We start from the raw sequence: 19982 nt of genomic DNA on the forward strand, positions 1-19982 counted from the left end.
AGGTATAGAAGTAAAGCCTAGTCATTAGTCCATGTTTTCTAGCGGGTAGAGGATCTCTTTTTACTTTATGACATCATTCCAAAATGGACAACTAATCCATTTGGTGCTCGAAAGACTTAGCAACCGCAAGTATGTCTGCTCTTTAGTCCATATCATCCTTCCAAAGTAGAGTGACAAGTTCTACTTGGTGTTTGGGAGACATCATCTCACCACAAACATGATCCTAATCATGCATAATTCTTAAATGTTGTGAACAATAAAAGAAAGAGAATGAGTCTTATAAAACAAAAACATTGTTCATTTAAATTGCATTTTCATTTGCTTACTCTAGTTTAGCATTGTAAGCATTGACAAGGTTCATATTTTGCTTAAGCTAGGTTCCTTGCATCCATCTAGCTTCTTTAAAAGGATAATTATTAAACTTAACAAGATATCGCTGGATAATCTTACCATTTCTTAGTACCTTGTCTTCGTGTTGAAGAATCAATTTGGGCTGCAACACCTCTCTCTTGATCTTCGATCTCTGGCGGGTCCTCCATTATGGTTCTTTTGGTGGCTCTCCTTTGTAAGGCTTGAGTAGGCTCACATGGTTAGCATTGTGAATGAGCCAATGGTTGGTCAATTATTAACTAATAAGCCACCTCATTGATTGGCTTAATAATTTTAAGAGAAAGCACCATAGTATCTTTTTGCTAGTTTAGCATAATACTCTTGGTGGCTCGTAGTATTCTTGCCCATAGTATGCCTTAGACAATCCTTGAGAAACTTTAGCAAGACCCAATCATTTTCCTTAAAGGCTAAGTCTCTTCTGTGCTTATTAGCAACATCCCTTTTTGCCTTTGCTTTGAGATGGATATAACCTTTTTAATATTTCAAAAAGATACTTGTAAGTCTTAGCTATATTCATCAGCAACGAAGATCTTCCCATGTACTTTAAGTATTAAGGGACTTTTGGATCTTCCCTCTTTAACCTCGAAAGGTGCTTTCCTTATAGAAGTATGTACAATGTCATTGTACGCATACTCTATAAGAGATAGGTACATCTCTCATTGAGAACGTTGATCTACTTCCATGACATAGGCTTTTAGTAGATTCACAATTGTTAGATTAGTTATTTCACTTTGGTCATCGGTTTGTGGATGATAGGCCAAAAGAGAAATTTAATCTACTTCCTAGATTTTCAAAGAGACCCTTCTAGAAATTATTGGTCATTCTAAGATCTTTGTTTGAAACTATGGATGTTGGCAAACCATTATACTTGAAAATTTGAGATCTAGAGAGGGTTACTGTTTGATGTGCCTTAATATTCTTTTTGATAGGCATAGAGTGTGTTTTCTTGCTAAGCCTATCGACTAAAACAATCCAATTTGCGTTCCCTCGATCAAATTTCAATTTTTGGTACACCATGCATTTTGAAACATACTCTTGTATGTTTACTTTTCATGGTAGACCAACAAAAATACATTTCTACTCCTCGAAGAGTATATTATGGAATCCTTCTGTGTCCCATATAAGGAGAAGCATGAGAGTCATACATGACTTTCTTATTGTATGGGTGAGTAACACATAGCCTATTGCCATTTGGAAGATAACCATCCTTCAAGGTGAATGGTTCTTTTTTCTTCCCTAATACAAAGGTTGTAATTACCTACTTAAAGTCTTGGTCAGTAGCATACTCATCTATCATAAAAGATAGATCATTGTGAGTTGCTATAGACACCACATTTACTCTTGGCCATTGTGAAAGTGCATCGACCACTTGATTGTGCTTGCCAGCAATGTGAGCAATATGAAATTTAATTTGCAAAAGAAAATTTTACCACCTCATTTGTTTGTCGGAAAGATTGGTTTTCATCATGAAGGACTTGAGACTTTGTTACCATTTTTAGGATGAATGCAGCCCCGAAGAGATAGTGCTTCCATGTGTTTAGGGCATGTAGAACGGCTAAAAGCTCTTTTTTGTATATGCCCAAGACCCATTCATCAGCATTCAGCCTTCGTCTCTCATATGCTATGGCATGCTCTTCTTGAAGCAAAACTGCTCCAAGGCAATCACCACAAGCATCACATTTGACCTCAAATGGCTTTGAGAGATCCGGAAGTATAAGGACTAGTTGAGAGGTAAGATTCTTTTTGAGCTTGTCAAAAGAATTTTGTTCTTTAGTAGTCCATGAGTACTTAATGTTCTTCCTTGTTAAGTCATGCAATGGTCCTGCTATTTGAGAGAATTTTGCTATGAAGCATCTATAGTATGCACACATACCAATAAAGCTTCTTAGCTCATGTAGATTCCTTGGATTACGCCATGTTTTTATTACCTCCAACTTTGATGGATTCATACATATACCATCTTGATAGATAATGTGACCTAAATATTGAATCTCTTGTAGGAAAAATTCGCTTTTCTTTTGATTAAAATGAAAAGCGTATTCTCTCTCACAATTTGAAAGATTATCTAGAGGTGTCACTTGTACTCCTCAAGAGAATTTGAGTGGCCTAAATATTTTTGTGCATGTGAGTTTGAATGTAGATGGAGCATTTGTCAGGCCAAAACTTATAATTTATCAAATAGACTTTCTACCCGCGGCACGGGAAATCCTCTTTTTTTTCTATAGCAATCCTATTTAGTGCTCTATAGTCAACACACATGGTATATGTGCCATCTTTCTTTTGCACTAGAAGTATTGGTGAATAGAATGGAGAGGAGTTAGGCCTCACCATCCCTTTTTCCACCAATTCATGCACTTGCCTCATGATCTCCTCTTGTTGAGCTTATGAAACTCAATAAGGAGGTTTATTAGGCAGTGAGCTTCCTAGTAGAAACTCTATTGCACGGTCATCATCCCCTCGTCTTGGAGGTAGCTCACTAGGGATGTCATCAATGAAAACATCTTGGAATCCATTTAGGAAATTAGACAACTCTAACTCCTCTTGATTCTCTTTATTGCTACTTGTGAAAACATTAGAATCATTTACAGATTCTCTAACAAAAATCATACACGCAAAAATAGAGCTTTTCATTGACTTATCAAAAGCAAGCGTATTTACCAGGAATATGGTGTTACCTGAATCATTAGCATCTATGTACATGCTCTTTTCCTTGTAGGTGAAATAGATTCTCCTTTCAAGGAACTTCATGTTGGCAGCCATGCGATTGAACCATGGGGGCCCTAGGATAACATCCTCATGTTGGAGAGTAGAGAATAAAAAATAGTCTTCTTTGTCGATGTAGCTTTGGACACGAAGCCTTAACTTCCCAATCAAGGGAGTAATGGAGGCTTGCTATCCCTTGAAATCTGTGTCAGCCATTAAAATATCTCCCATCTCGAAAGCTTGAATGCCAAGTTGGTGGCCAATCCCGTTGATATGAAGTTGTGAGTAGAGGCTTGGTCAAACAAGATGAAGGCTCCTTTACTTTTCCCCAAGCATAGAAGAGGTATGAGCCTTTGCAATGAGTATTCTCTTATGGAGCTTCAACCATGAAATCTCTAGGAGTGTCATTGCGTACATTTCTTTTGGGGCAAGAATGATAACCATGTCCTTGCTCCCCACACTTAAAAGCATTTATGGTCTTTACACAAAGCCTCCAATTCTTTGGGAGAGACCATATTTTTACCTTTGTAAGCACCTTTCTCCTTGGCCTTGTTGTTGGTGTTGGTGTTGCCTTGAGAAGAGTTTTGAGCATTGCTCTTCCGTTTAGCTTCCTTTTGATCCTTGTTTTCCATGGGCTTGAAATTTCTTCTCGCCCCTTGTTCAAAATCGATCCTTGAAGTAGCCATAGTCTGGTGGATGACTTTGGTGATAGTGCTAGGCCGTTGTGAGCTGACATACTTGGCCATTTCTTCAAGTAATACCACACAAAATTGTTGCTTTTGTTCAATGAAGTCTATCCTTTGAAAGACTGTAGCTTTGAGATGTAAATCCCAAAACTTGTTTACATATTTATGGATAGACTCGTTGAGGAGTAGCTTCAAAATCCACCATTTGGTAAGCACTTTGTCCTTTGCATCGCTTGCAAGGAATTTCTTCATGATGGAAACTCGTAGAGTTTTCCATGTCTTTGGGGCCTTGCCATTGCCATGAAGGCTAGCCCACCATTGACGGGTAGATTTCTAGGAGTGCATAGTTACATGGTGTAACTTGGAGGACTCTGTGAAGCCCTCATCTCCAAAGGTCTCATCAAATTGTTCAGTGAAGATCACTACTTTGTTGGTGGCACCAAAGGTGCCATCATAGGTGATAAAAGAGATATTATTTTCTCCCTCTTTGAATTTCTTGAGCTTTTGGGACCTTTGCCATGCATGGTAAGTTTTGCGATGTCCTCTCCTCTTGTATTCTCTAGGAGAATAACTATTGCTTTCGTCAGAAGATAAGGAAGGTGAAGAAGAAGGAGAAGAGGGTGACCTCTTTCTTGCATTTTTTTCCCTTTGTTTCCTCTCTTCCCTTTTGAAGTAAGGAGGACAAGGACTATGATATAACCATTTCCTCTAGGGAGGAGTTGGCGATAGTCTAGACCTCCGTCTTCATGGAGCGACATCTTTAGAGGAACTTAGGGATTCACTTCTTTCTGGATCTTTGGATTCCTACTCTCTTATGGGAGAGAGTATTCTTTTGGGATTCTCATCAAGAGACCTCCTAAACTCTCTCTCTTCTTGGAGAGGAAGGGAAATCCCATAAGCACGAAGTTGTTGGGTAACTTTCGCTTGCAAAGTAGGGTTGCACATAGCTTGATGCAACCTAGTAACAAGATAATTGATAAACATGGGGGCATCATCATTAGAACCTTCATGTGCAAAATCAAAGTTATCAATGTTCATTCTACTCTCTTGATTATTGTCATCCATGCTAAATATACTTATGTGTTTACTTAGTGTATCCTTTGGCAATTAAAAAACTTAGTTGCTACTCTTTTTAGCCTTTGAAAATAAGCACTTAAGTATCTACACCCACGGATCAAATTGGTTAATTATAGAGAGTAGTGGGGTGCGTCTAACATAGAAAAATTTCTAGATAGCTCCTTTTGGACTTCTTATGGCTCAAAGTTGGTAAAGCCATAGGCAAGTCTAAAAGTACCCCATTATTAAGACCAAGGCTCCCGAGGTGAGCACCATATCCCACATAGCGGGCTCAACAAAACCGATAATAGATCCCAGTCCCACTTACCCTTTAATATGATTAACAAAATCAACCATTAATAGGCTACTTAAGGACCTCTCTTCTTAAGCAAGAAAAGAGAAACCAAATGCTATGATACCAATGTAGCGGAAATGGCTTATGAACTTTGAGAATAGAGAAATTAAGAGAATTAAGGTGAGCATTTTTGTGAGATCACTTTGAGAACATAGAGGGTGAACATAATTGATGGTAGCAACATAAAAATAGTACTTAATTAACTTGGCATGAACAATACTTTTGCAAGAGAGAGAGTATTAGAGAACATGAAAATAGTTGAGGAACGGATTTACTTGGAGCCGGCGGTCCCATCTCCAAAAGGCATTTGTATTATAGATTGTCCCATCAAGAGAGACTTTGTTACAATACAATCTTTGTGTTCCTTGTGACTTTGGTGATGTTATGAAGATGGAAAGCTCAATGCATCACGATCTTAACATAAACTTTGCAAAAAGAATTAACTATCCCAAGCCTCAGTCCCAAGGCCTTAAACACCTTCAAAGGTGGAGAGAGCTAGCGGGGAATGAGGGTAGGGAAGAGGAAGAAGAAAAATTCCATAGGAGAAAGAAATTGTTCCTGACTTATCATCACTCTTCTTGCTTAGTATAGCATAATAGCATAGTAATGAAGATGAAGAAGATGACAAGCTTAAGCATTGAAACATGGCTCTTGGTTGGATTTGCATTCGATAGCCAAGAGTGTTTTTGTAGGCTCTCCATTTCTCAACAAGCTTTGAGAAGGGGATAGAGCTCTTGTCTTTCACTCCACACAATGAGACAATGTGTGTGTGTATGTGTGTGTGTGTGTGAGAGAGAGAGAGTATACCCCACTCTCATGCTTGGTCCACCTCTCTCTCTCTCTCTCTCTCTCTCTCTCTTATTATTTTATTATTTCATTTGGACTTGCGACCTCTTTTCCCTCTTTGAGAGAAAGAACTTAATTATTTGTTTTTATATATCTAAATTCTCATTGGACCCCTTTTAAACCTATCCAATAGAATTCAAGAACATCATCTGGACCACATGTGGAGGATCATTTGAACATGTGTCTTTTATACTTATTAAGTCATTTGGTTGAATTTAATACTTCAAGGACTTAATCAATCAAGCAAGCATTTGTCTTTTATGCTTCTTAAGTCAATTGTTTTGAATTGAATACTTCAATCCTTAGTCAATCAAGCACAAAAACGTTCATGCCTCTTGAGAATTTATCTTTGAATTTAACATTTCAAAAACCTTTGTTATTTAAGCATAAAAATCACCTCAAGCTCTGGGCATGGTTCCCACAAACACTTTAAGCATCTTAGCACCTCATGCTTGGGAAGGATCCCACCTTGAGGTTAGCCCTAGGTTGCGTAAGGTCAAATGACTTTTTAACACTAAATTTTGGAGGTCTTTAATGAAGGTAACCTTAAGGTATTTTAAGATCCATTAGATGCACGTTGATCTTTGATAGACTACCTCCGTTTGGACCCCTTTTGAGATGTAACCATCTCTCCTCTTGGTCCCTTGCTGAAGTAAACCTAGAAGCACTTATTGCATATTGATCTTTGGTAGACCGTCTCCTTTTGGACCCCTATTGTGATGCAACCATTTCTCCTTTTGGTCCCCTGTTGAGATAGGTATAGAAGCACATATATATATATCCTAACTCTTGTTCCCATTTTATCTTTCAATATTAAGTGATCAGTTTAATATGAGAAAATCATTTGGTAAAGTTAGATATTATATTTTATGACATTACCTCTCTCTTGAAATCATAGGCGTCCTCGATATGAGCAAGAGAAGATAAAGCTTAGTCATTACTGCATGTTTCTTAGTGGGTAGAGGATTCGTTCTTAGCCTACGACATCATTCCAGAATGGATGACTAATCCATTTTGTGCTCGGGAGACTTAGCTTCCGCAAGCATATCTTCTCTTTAGTCCATATCATCCTTCCAAAGTAGAGTGATAAGCTCTACTTGGTGTTTGAGAGACTTTGTCTCACCACAAACATGATCCTAAGCATGCATACTTCTTAAATTTTGTGCACAATTAAAGAAAGAGAATGAGTCTTATAAGACAAAAAAACATTGTTCATTTAAATTGCCTTTTCATTTTCTTACTCTAGTTTAGCATTGCAAGCATTGATAAGGTTTATATTATCCTTAAGCTAGGTTCCTTGCATCCATCTAGCATATTTAAAAGGATAATTCTTAAACTTAACAAGATATCGTTGGATAATCTTACCGTTTCTTAGTACCTTGTATTTGTGTTGAAGAATCGATTCGGGTTGCAACACCTCTCTCTTGGCAGATCCTCCATTATTGGTTCTTTTGGTGGCTCACCTTTGTAAGGCTTGAGTAGGCTCACATGGTTAGCATTATGAATGAGTCAATGGTTGGGCAACTTTAACTAATAAGACATCTCATTGATTGGCGTAATAATTCTAAAAGAAAGAACCATATTATCTTTTTGCTAGTTTAGCATAATACTTTTGGTGGCTTGTAGATCTCTCTCTCATATTAGGTCTTGAGATCAAGATTCATCGCGTAGATCTCTACTATCTCTTTGTCAACGTTCTTTTTCCCCTTTATCCATTCTTTTGAGTTGAGGACTTGTTAAATAGATCTCTCTCTCTCTCTCTCTCTCTCTCTCTCTCTCTCTCTCTCTCTCTCTCTCTCTCTCTCAATGATCACATGGAGTGTTTTAATCCAACGGTTACGAGTGACTCATCCTTCACACGACATCTAATAAATTCAAACTTCCAATATCTCCCTACTCATCGATTAACAACAATGTACTAGATTTCTACCAGCTTGCTTTTGTTGTGCCATGCTATCAAAACCATGCCTTGCCAATAGACTGTATTTTCATGACCCTCTATTGGTTGAAGCAAGAAAGGTTTTGGTTGGTGCCACGCTCCTGGGTCACTTTTAAAGGGCTACTAGGTTTCCAAGGGAAGTCTCTCTCTCTCTCTCTCTCTCTCTCTCTCTCTCTATATATATATATATATATATATATATATATATATATATATATATATATATATATATACACAATTCTAGGTTGACTTGTCACTCAATATATTTTGTATGCCTCAAAATGATGCCATAAGCATGCTCTACTCTCTCTCTCTCTCTCTCTCTCTCTCTCTCTCTCTCTCTCTCTCACGCACACACCCATGCCTTTAGATAGATGTAAAATATCTACAACTTCTCCAAATATGTGTAGTTGAAGTAGTTGAAGTTATTCGCTCTCAGAAGATAAAAAACACTATTAACTACAGAAGAAGGACAAATTCTAGGATGCTACGTCTTTGTATTCCCAATTAAGGTCTTTTTGTATCTACCTTTTCATGAAAAGGACCCATTTTGACTTTTTGCTTCAATTGTTGTATCACCCCCATAACATGTAGATAAATATCTCTCGACAGGTTGGCCCCCACACTGCTCTTATGTAGAGGAAATTGCCATCGTTGATGATGGGATGATGGGATAGTGCATGGGAGAAGAATACGTCCCCTAGATTTGGATAGGTGAATGGTCTCTCTCTCTCTCTCTCTCTCTCTCTCTCTCTCTCTCTCTCTCTCTCTCTCTCTCTCTCTCACACACACACACACACACACACACACACACACACACACACACACACCCCCCTACATATTGTTATAGCTAGTATTTAAATGTAGTTTAAAAATAACCCGACTCTTTACCTGGTTGGATTTAGGACTTATTTACCCTACAACACCCCAAGTACATTTTCAACCCCCCCCCCCCCCCCCCCCTCCCCCGCCCTTTCCCCCCTCCTTCTTCTTTTGTGGGAGTCGCACCTTAAAACATAACTTTGTTAAGCCTCTCAAAGGCACATAGCATATGGGAGAGTGTCCCATGATAATGGAAAATGGCGGGCAGATGGTGTGCTTATCGAGTTGTTCATGCCTAACGCTTACTATATCTACCTCACATGTAATCTTTGTGCACCGGCACATTTCATGATGATGTTTTTTCTCTCTTCTCTCCCGCTCAGTCCCCCCTATGGGGTCATGGTGGCTACCACTTGAAGCCAGACACTTTGGAAAGTGAGCATTATTCAATAACATAGGTTTGCATTATCATCAAAACTCTATAAAAATGTGAGGATGGCCCTGAGCGCCTCACTTAGTCTCTTTGCATGGTGTTTATGTTGGTATAAAGAGAGATTGAGGGTTTGTTTTGGAAGCTTGCCTACTATCTAACCATGGAGCTTGTGGAAAAAGAGGGTGCTTCTCAGGTCCGCATTATGTACATAAATTTCTTTTTACTGATTTTTTTTTACCAGACATTCTGGTTTCATATGATGTACAGGGAAATAGTATGGCTTGAGGTTTAGCGGCCATGAGCATTAAAAGTAAACTAGTTCGTACTTTCTCTGGTTTTTTTTATGCAGGTTGGTCTTTTACAGTAGTCGACATAATTTCTTTTTTGTTTTGACAAGAGGGTTTTTTTTAATACCTTGTGAATGCACATTATAAAGGGGCTACTGAATGGTGAACCACCGAGGTTGAAACCTCATGGATCACACCACAACTGGCTGTTGAATTTCAAAAACTTTCACATGACTGGTTTATAGAAGGGCTGGATAAAAGTTCCACTATCCCACTCTTCTTTGCAAAAAATTGTCTTGGAAAGCAGCTCACTCACGGGTTTCTGGGAAGGAATTCACACCACTTAACACCTCTCTATGTGAGGTCACTAATATGATTTCAAAACATCTAGATAAATTGGGGTACTCTCTTCAAGATACCAAACTTCCTATACTTTTTTCCACCTATAAACTACACAAGCATAAATTCAGATGGATATTTGATGCCTCAAATGGTATTTTTACTAACATTACCAAGGATAACACCCTCTAACTTGACCTGGTACTTTCAAAATTTGAATTGGTATGTGTCTCTAGACAAAGAGTTTGTTCTAATTTTCTCCAAATACAATATAACCCCTTTTTGGCTAGTAAAAATTCCACAAAAATTACTCTTAACCTCCCTAAATAGATTTTCCATCTCTTCACAACGGATATTGCTCAATGCTATGAGAACATACCCCTGGATGGAGAATTAGGGTTGAAAGATATTCTATCATAGATTATTAAAATTGCCTTTAAACACAATCTTCTCATCCCTTACACTTTGATGAGGAAAAACTATTTAAAAATATATATTGGGTCCTTGATAATTGCACTATTCTCTTCAAAGGACAATGCTTTAACCAAAGCCTGTGCATCCCCATGGGTTTTTCCTACTCATCTCTCATGTGTAATTTATACTTAGTGTTCTTCGAATACAAATGGTTTCTCAAAACCATGAGTGACAAAAGCAGCTATCAAAAACTTTTACTATTCAAACATACTTATAGATATATAGATGACATATTAAGCCTCAACAATAAAACATTCTCAGAAGAAATCAATCATATTTACCCTAACTGACTGAAAATCAAACCAACATATAGACAAGGGTTTAATACATCAACCGACTTCTTTTCAACTTCGATACAATTCCTTAACTTTACAATTACACTTCATAACTCATGTGTGGGAGGATTTGACAAACTGTTTACTTGGAAGAGGGACCTATTAGATATCCAACCCATTGAATTCATAAAAAATAACAATAATCGGCCAAATAAATATGCTCTTAGCACCTGCATCAGTCTCCTATACTTCTCTTCTAATTGCTTCTTAGCATGGGAAGATATCAAGATACTTAGCCATAAATTTTTCCTTAATGGATTCAAGGTATGTGACATAACTAACATTTGGCCTATCCTGGCTTACATTTTAACCATACTAACCTCATTTCTCTAATAAGTTAGTAAGCCCATTCACAGTGGGCCTACTATCGACCCATAGTGTATGGTGCCTGCGCAAGGTGGGAACACACATACACACATCTAAGTACTAATATAGCTAGTATTTGAGACCAATTTAAAAAAAATCGACTCTTTACCTGGTTGAATTTAGGACTTCTTTACCCTACAGCCCTTGAAATACATAAAATTTAACCCCCCTGCCCCCAACACACACACACCTCTTTGTTTGTGGGAGTGGCACCTGCTAAGCGTCTCAAAGGCGCATAGAATATGGGACAGTGGCCCATAATAATTGTAACTGGCGGGCAATCTTGAGTATTGTGTTAAATGATGGTGTGCTTATCGAGTGGTTCACGCTTGGTTCCTATTGTATCTACCTCACATGTCATCTTTGTGCATGCCTAGCTGCATAATGATTTTCTTTCTCTCTTCTCTCCCACTCAGTCCCCCTATGGGGCCATGGCGGCTGCCGCTTGAAGCTAGACACTTTGGAAAGTGAGAATTATTCAATGATGCAAGTCTATATAATCATCAAAACTCTATAAAAAGGTGAGGATGGCCCTGAGCCCCTCACTTAGTCTCTTTGCGTGGTGTTTGTGTTGGTATAAAGAGAGATTGAGGGTTTGTTTTGAAAGCTTGCCTACTGTCTAACCATGGAGCTTGTGGAAAAAGAGGGAGCTTCTCAGGTCCGCATTATACACATAAATTTTTTTTTACTGATTTTTTTTTACCATACATTCTGGTTTCATATGATGTACAGGGACATCGTCTGGCTCGAGGTTTAGCGTCCATGAGCACAAAAGTAAACCAGTACGTACTTTCTGTGGTTTATTTAATGCAGGTTGGGTTTTTACAATAGTCGCCATGATTTTTTTTTTTACTTTAGGCGTAAAGTGCACTTGGCCTAAGTAGATAAATGAGGATCTCAAGGATCTATGAAGGGCTTTGTTCACATGCCTTGAGCTTTATGACTGCACAAGTGGAGATAGCTCTACACCAATGCGTTGGCTGGCTTTTTACAAAAAAAACTAGGATTTTTTTTTACCATCTTTTTGTTGTTTAGGCATTAGGTCAAACCCATGCACTTCACAAGTAAGCATGCAAGTAAGTTTGAGGCCTTGGTTTTGGGATCATAGATCTACGTACTGACTCAACAAAATTAGGCTATGAGCTATGGCTAATAGCCGCTGATGCCATCAAAGAAAACCAAGGTACACGAATGGTATATTTTGGCTGAGAATATTGGGATAAATTGTTAAAAATTGGGGGGCCGGGTTTGATGAGCCCTTGTTACATTTGATGCATGGTTTTTTGTTGGGTTGCTAGCATAAATGTGGTGTCACATTGGTAATATAATTGTGCATTGTGGTCTAGGTTACATTGCATACCACGATGGTGGTATTTATAACCATGCCGTTATTGAACAGTCTGGATTTAATAAGTTTCTTTTTAAGGAATGGTGTTTGAACACTTGGTTGTACAATTTTGGTATATTATTTCGGTTCCTCTCACTCAAAATTAATGTAGAGGATGTGATATGCTTAGATAAGTTATTTTTTGCCTACAACAAAGCAATAAACAAATTATTTGAAATATAAGACAATATGTTTGAAGGTTGTATCTAATGCTAAGGACAAAGTTACTATGTTTTGACAAATAGTTTCAAAGATGGAAGTGGTAAGAAGTATAGCTCACTTAACTAATTAGTCTAGGAGAGCTATCTGACCAGTTTTTCCACACTAAGCAAAAGAATTAAAACCTTGCTATGGAAAATTCTGATGGTGTATGGTTGAGAAGTAGGCACAAAATAACTTTGAAACTGATGGTGGCATTAAGTCACTTGGATCAGAACGAGTGGTGACCTTCTGATTAAAAAAATACATATGTAAAATGTATATTTATTAAAAATTGGGTTATATAGAAACCATATATATATAATACCATAAAACAAAGGGGTAATGACCTTTTTACAAGCTTAAAAAAGAGAGAACTTTTTACAAAAATACATTTACACTTTGGACGTTTGTTTAAAGTAAAAAAAGATGTAAGTTGGACATGGATAACAATTGATATAGTCCGTTGACACTTGAAAAACACATTCAAAACTAACGTATTTTTTGTCTTGATTGAATGGACTCTATCTTGTCTTGGAATTTATTTTGTCTTGAAGAAAATTTTTGTCCATTATTACACTTGCTCCTACTATTTGGGAAGGACTTCTTTAATGAGTCATCATCATTGTATACTAGAATGAGGCTTCATTCTTATAATCCATGTACAAAGATAATTCTAAGACTAAGTTGTTTTTATACTAATCATTGTCTTTTCTCTAAATCCAGTTGTCTTTTATGTCTTATTATTTAAGTTAAAACAGCTACATACACGTCCTATACATAAGGTTTTTCCATTCTTTTTGAAAAAACCAGGACGTTGGGTTTGGAAACTAGCTCGAATATTAGTTCTATGCCGGACCCACTATCTATAATTTGTTTGCTGGCTGGCTGGTGTTAGCTGATTCTTCATAGGCTAATATTTTGAATACGTGCTCACGGCTATTATAGTCTCTGACTTTGTCGGTTTAGGGGTTTGCACGCCCAACCTACAGGACTAATTATATATATTTTCTTTCAGGATCACAAACATTTTAAATTGACATCTTTCATAAGAGTAAACTACGACCTAGAGAAGCATACAATGATTTGAGAACAAATTAGGTTTTACTTAAAGGACCATTCCTCAAAAAAGCCTTGGTATTACAACTAGACCGTTTTTGGCCAAAAGAGCCAAATACTGTGTTACATATTACCATAAGTTATCCCTGGATAGCTAATAATTTTGTCTATTGCAGACCCTTGTTCTCTTGCAAGGCCTATAACTATCTTCTGAGCCCCTCTCTGTGGCTACCTCTCTTTTCCTCAAATGTATTGGCAGTTTGGATGCTTCTCAATTAATATATGATTTGCCTCTCGCCTCAGATAAAAGGTTATCTATCTTACATATGTTGTCTTTGATTGGGTCAAGATTATGGCTACCCTAGACAAGGACTCCAAGGATGGAATTAATATGATTTCCCATTACATAGCTCAATTACCTATACCTTTTGTATAGTATCGACAAAAGCTAGCCCTAGTTTTTTCTTCTAAGACTGAATTATTTAACTTTTTGAGAAAAATTGTGGTCTCAATCCATATTTTATCAGTATCCCTACTGCTCCAACTGTCCCTAAAATCAGGGATATATTTTGTAGAGATAGTGTAGCACTTGAAGCTGTCAAGGAATTTCAAAAAAATCTTTGCTCCCTTAGTAAATCTAATCTCTTGGAAATGGTACCCAAAGTGTCCAAGGTTTTCCCTTCCTTCCAATTAGAAAAATGAAATTGAATCTTTTGATAAGGACCAATAGCTCTGGGTTTTACCTAACAAAGCCTTTCTGGCATCAATTCTTAGTGAAACTTGGGTCTATCTGGCTAATCTACCTGCCTCCATAGTTGAGGATTGTAGGCTCAAGATTCTAAAAGGAGAAAAATTCCTAGACAAAGGAGAACTTATCAAAGCCTCCTTAAACCTCAACCTTATTGACCATTCCAAATGCTCTTCAAATACATGCCTATATATTTGGACAAAAGGGAACATGGAGTTTGCTAAAAGTAACCCTAACTACTACACAAAATCTATTTGGAATGTTTTTAGACCATATGTTAAATGTGCATGTAAATTTATTGACCCTAAGGCATCGTGCGAATCCAACATTATGTGCTTTGACCATGCTATCTGGTTTATCCTCAACCATCTTGACCAGCTCTTCCCCGAGAAATCCGTGGAATTTCATCTATCACTTATCTGTTCTTGGTTAGGTGGCCAAGATAAACAATTAGTGATTTCTCATATTGCTTTCAATATTTTTGGTGGGCTTATTCTGGATATCCTTAAATGAGAGAAATTGGATGAACATGGGACTTATTTGACTACTTATGAAAACTACAAAGGTGTTAAGATTATCACTAGTCTACTCAAGCCATGTATTGAGGATGATAAATCCCCCTCGCTAAAAAGACTTAAATCTCTTGCCACCCCCAATTCATTCACTTCATTTTTGACACCTAGCTCTTCCTCTAATTTTAATAGAGGAAAATCTTGTAGCTTTACTAGGGGAAGAGGAAGAAACACCCCTATCTGGCACCTTCTTGACTTATGATCACTTATACTGTGTAGGCTGCTATTGGCCCATGTGGAAGGATGCATCTTACGAAAAATACTTCTTGCAAAGGGTACACCCAAAGACATTTTTTTGTGAGTGTTTTGACTTACTTTTTGGAAACCGTGAAAAACTTGATAATATACTTACTGGCTGAAAGTATTAACAACCTATTAAGAATCTGGTCTACAATAATGATTTTGTACGACACATCACCATTCTTGATTGTGCTTGTGATAAATATATCCCTTTTTGTAGAGATTTTGATACTTATGGAAAATATGTATGTACTAGTAATCTTGATCTAGGTAAAAGTACCACTAACCCGAAAATCCTAGCTCATTAGGAGAAATATGGACCTTGCATGGGCCTTGTAAGGAACCTAATTTTTAGGGATTAAGGCTAATGTTATGCGGGGTTAAGGGGACAACGTCATTGAAGAAGGTGATTTAGCGTAGTCTTTTCTATCCTTTTTTTAAGACAAATGTAGGATGTGGACCTAAGGGGTTACTTTCTCTCTCTAGCTTTTTTAAAGTGAAGGAAGTATAGGGGTGTGACCACATCAACAAAAACATGGGTCACTAAGAGTCAAAATTTAACTTTTAAAAAAAACTCATTTTTACTTATTTTTTACTTAAAACTCCCTCTTAACATATATACATATCCAAAAATCAGTTTTTGACCCATTCTTTTACCCACAAGCGTAGAAAGTCCATTTTTTCAAAAACAAAATTCCCAAAAAGTAAAAAACACTTTGTTCTCTCCTCCTCCCTCCTCTCTACCTCTCCTCTCCCTCCCTGCCCCTACCTTCCTCCTCCCCCCCATCTCTCCCTCCCCCCCTCCCTTCTTCTTACCTCCCATCTTCCTCACTCTCCCTCCCCCTCCCCCTCTATCTTTTCATCCTTTGCTTCCTCATGCAACAACTGCCATGGTGGTCACGGACATCACAAATCATTTTTTTCCACCACCACATACTCCACACACCAAAAGCATACATATTCGCTTACCGACGGCGTTTGCACCAAAGACCACATGTGAGGGTGATCAAAAGGTTATCACAAGAACGTTGCACCGCTGGTGAGACCAATGTTGACATTTGGGTGGAAGGCCATTTGTGCCCTTATGGTCCTATAAGCTACTTCCATCCATCCTTTAATAGCCTTTCGACATTTCTTCAGTTGCTTGGGAAGGGAGAAGCAGGCTTGTTAGGCTATTGCAAGCGGTTGTGTATGGGCGCAGGTGCTTCTTTGCATATGTGGATGCACGAATGTCAAGCTCTTCACCTCAATATAGTGGCATTACAAGAGAGTGTTGCCTCTTCGGAGAGGGTGGTTGAAACTCTTCAGCAACAAATGCAAGAAAAGGAATCCCACATTATGAAGCTTTCCAACACTATCACATACTTGAAAGAAACACCGCTTGGTGCAAGGGAACGGAAACGCACGTATTCATCCATTGAAACTCTTGCACATTCGAGTGGAGCACGCAAACGCACGTATTCATCCATTGAAACTCTTGCACATTCAGGTGGAGCACGCAAACGACGAGTGATAGCCACAAGCTGATTTGGTCTTTACTTGCATGATGCATTCTTACTTCACACTATTTTCTAACATTTATTTCTTTTGGTTGCTAGAAACTTCATCCAGGAGGTCTGCGGTGGAACAACCCAAGATAATCGCGTCAACCATCTCACTAGTTGTCTCAATACCTAGGATGTGATTTCTATCTTACAATCACCCGGAGGTAAGCACATTAAGGATGCAGTCACCAAGAAACTTATGCGTAAATTGAGAAATGTGGTTAGTGATGATGACGTGCAACAAGCTTGTGATGAGGCTGGAATCAGCACCAAAGCATAGCATGCTATTTTCCAACTCCTAAAGGATGCCCTCAAAGAGCATGGCATTGTGGAAAACCTATTTCTCATTTTGTACAAGGTCAACCTTGCAAAGAAGGCCACAAACAAAGATGTGTTCTCTTGCATTGGGACATACCTACACATTGAGGACACAATGACGACTTCCCTTTATGCTTCGTGCCAACAAAGGCAAGGGAAAAAGGTAAGAAACAATCCATAAGACCTTCGGAGAAGGGCTTCCCTTACACAATGTGGAACAATATTTTTGTCGACCTTAGCAGACTTCAACAAGCCATGCTTAGATTTTACGAGTTACTTGAAGAGGGTGGCACACTATACTTTTTTCTTTTGGTTTTGTTCTTATCATAGCCTTCAATGCTGTGCTGAAACTCGATGAGTGTCAAATAGTGAAAGGTCGAAGGTTAGAGAGGCTAAGTGTCACTCTAATGAATGAGGCCCTTTTGAAAACCAAGCAAAATCATTCAATCGAGCCATCCCCCACCCCATCTTTTAGCGTGCAATCAAAGAAAGAAATTTGGTGGTTGGGTGCTATGGAGGTGCCTAAAGAGACCAATGGAGTACTTTCATGGATTTTTGAGAGAACTCCATGGATCACAGAAGTAATACATTGCCGGATTGCAGGCCAGAAGTTGGAGGTTAAGGGTTTTGGTAGCTATGATATGGAGTGGCACTTAGGTGGGGACTTGAAGACCATAAAGTGTTTGCTTGGCTACAAACAAGTGGCTTCTTCTCTCATGCCTTGTCCATTTTGCACTCGAGGTACAAACCTAATGGACAAAAATCACACAAGAGCATTGCAAAGGTCGGTTCCATGCTTCCATGGCAAGGGCATGGAGAACAAGGGTTGGATTTTTGTGATGCCGAAGATGAAGGTAGAGAATGGGAAGCATCTATTCTGAGATGTCACATGCTCAATGCCCCAGACTGTGATCAAAAGAACAATGCTTGGAATCCAATCTTTCCATTTCCTCTATCGAATGTACATTTTTGTACATTACACGCATTCATGCACATTTTTGATAGGCTATTGAAGCTCCACATTGACTATGTTTTCACAATGAAACCATTGGAAAATGGAATTGGAGCTGATCTCTTGAGACAACTAATTCCAGTGTTGGAAGATTTCAGCTATTAGTGTAGAAAGATATCAGACAGCAGACTGGACAGGAATCAGAAACTAGACTAGAATGTGGATGCTGAAATGAGAATCAGACTTATGTACTGGAAATAAGGTTCAGATTCAGATTCAGATTCAGAAGACTGGACGAGAAGTAAGTATAACTGAAATATATGCCATGATTGGGATTACAGATCAAGATTACAGCGAATATGATTTACAGAGAGAAAGTACACCTGACAATACTGCCAATGATTCTCAAGTACAAGTATAGCCAAGGCGCTAACCCAAATGATAATAATTGCCAACCCGATTACAATGTAATGGGCCATATTTATACACTTCAGGTTTACTGTAGTAATTACCATAGTAATTACTAAGTAATATGTTGCCCATCTTCTAAGAAGATGTTCCCACATAGGGAACTATCCAACCATCTACATCCTTCCCTTCTTTCTTGAATTTTGGCAAGATTCCAAAATTTCTCAAAAATTCCCCTATCTAATTCTGATGTGAGACTGAAAAATCCATCGTCTGGTTCAGATGTTGGGATTCCGGCTTCACCACTAATAGAATGGCCATACAAAGATTGTGAGTAGGTAGTGGAAAAGGCCAAGGATTGCGAGAGGCAGCTGAAAAGGCCAAGGTGAAGCTCTCACCAGGCCAAGGTGGAGCTGTCATCAGGTCAAGGTAGAGCTGTCATCTCCACCTACCTAATGAGGAGAAAAGTCACCATTGAATTCTGAGATGGAACTACCCAGTATCCTTCCATTGGACCGTCTTTCGTTTGCCCTTTGACCTGGACGGTGCCTGAGAAGTCCCAGTACTAGCATTCTCCTTCTGAATCAGTCGGTAAATGGCCTCCTGCTCAAGCTGATCCTGCCGGTCGGTGGTCATCTCTACTTCATAAGGCGTGAGATAATGATAGGTTTTGGTGTCAAGGTCATAGAGTGTACGCTTGCCTTTGCTGAGTCTGGTTCTGGCCAGCTTATGACACTGCGAAGCAGTATGGATCCATTCTTCTGGAAGAGGTTGATTAGTTTTGACTCGAGCTTCAAAAAGAATCTCAGCCATCTCCCTGTACTGTGGTGCCAGACCCGGCTTTGCTGTAATGTCTTTTTCAGGCAATTTAGAAGATTCAACCGTAAGCTGTAGCAACTGATTAGTAATCCTGGTCAGTCCTCTGACTTGAATCTTCCACTAGCCCATACACAACTGAATCCTATGCATCTCCTCTTTCAGTGCCTGAATGTCGTTGATTTGGAGAGCATCATTGAACAACGTCTGCCAAGTCTTCCATTCCACAGTTGATCGCTCATGCCAATCCTGAAGCTCATCAGTGATTTTGAAATATGTGAGACGGTCAACTGGTTCCGGATGTTGAGGATACAGCATTGGAAAAAATCTTGGCAGCTCTGTTTCTCTTGCTGGAACAACATACAAGAGAACTGGAGAATCATGCACAAATTCTAAGAAATTGAGAAAAGCCTGGTTCTCCTGCTGCATCATCTTTCTGGTGATTCTCACTAGCTGGAACAGTGTTCAGAGAGCAGTTTCCCGACTGAGATTCTCGTCTGAGGTCCTCTGTTAGTGGTTGTTTGGTCCTCAAGAATGTCTTTGACTCTCTGATCCAAAACACCTCCGGCAGTTTGCATTTGCACCAAAACTTCCTTGAGTTGTACCCTAACATCCTTCATATAGAGGTAAGTAGGTTTGCTACCCAGCAGAAGTTCCAGTTCCAGGGCTAGGGAGCAACAATCTGCAGTAGACTGCGTTTTCCAGTGCG

Source organism: Adiantum capillus-veneris, chromosome 21, assembly GCF_014529385.1.
Source record: "Adiantum capillus-veneris isolate H3 chromosome 21, ASM1452938v2, whole genome shotgun sequence".
Classification (NCBI taxonomy): Eukaryota; Viridiplantae; Streptophyta; class Polypodiopsida; order Polypodiales; family Pteridaceae; genus Adiantum; species Adiantum capillus-veneris.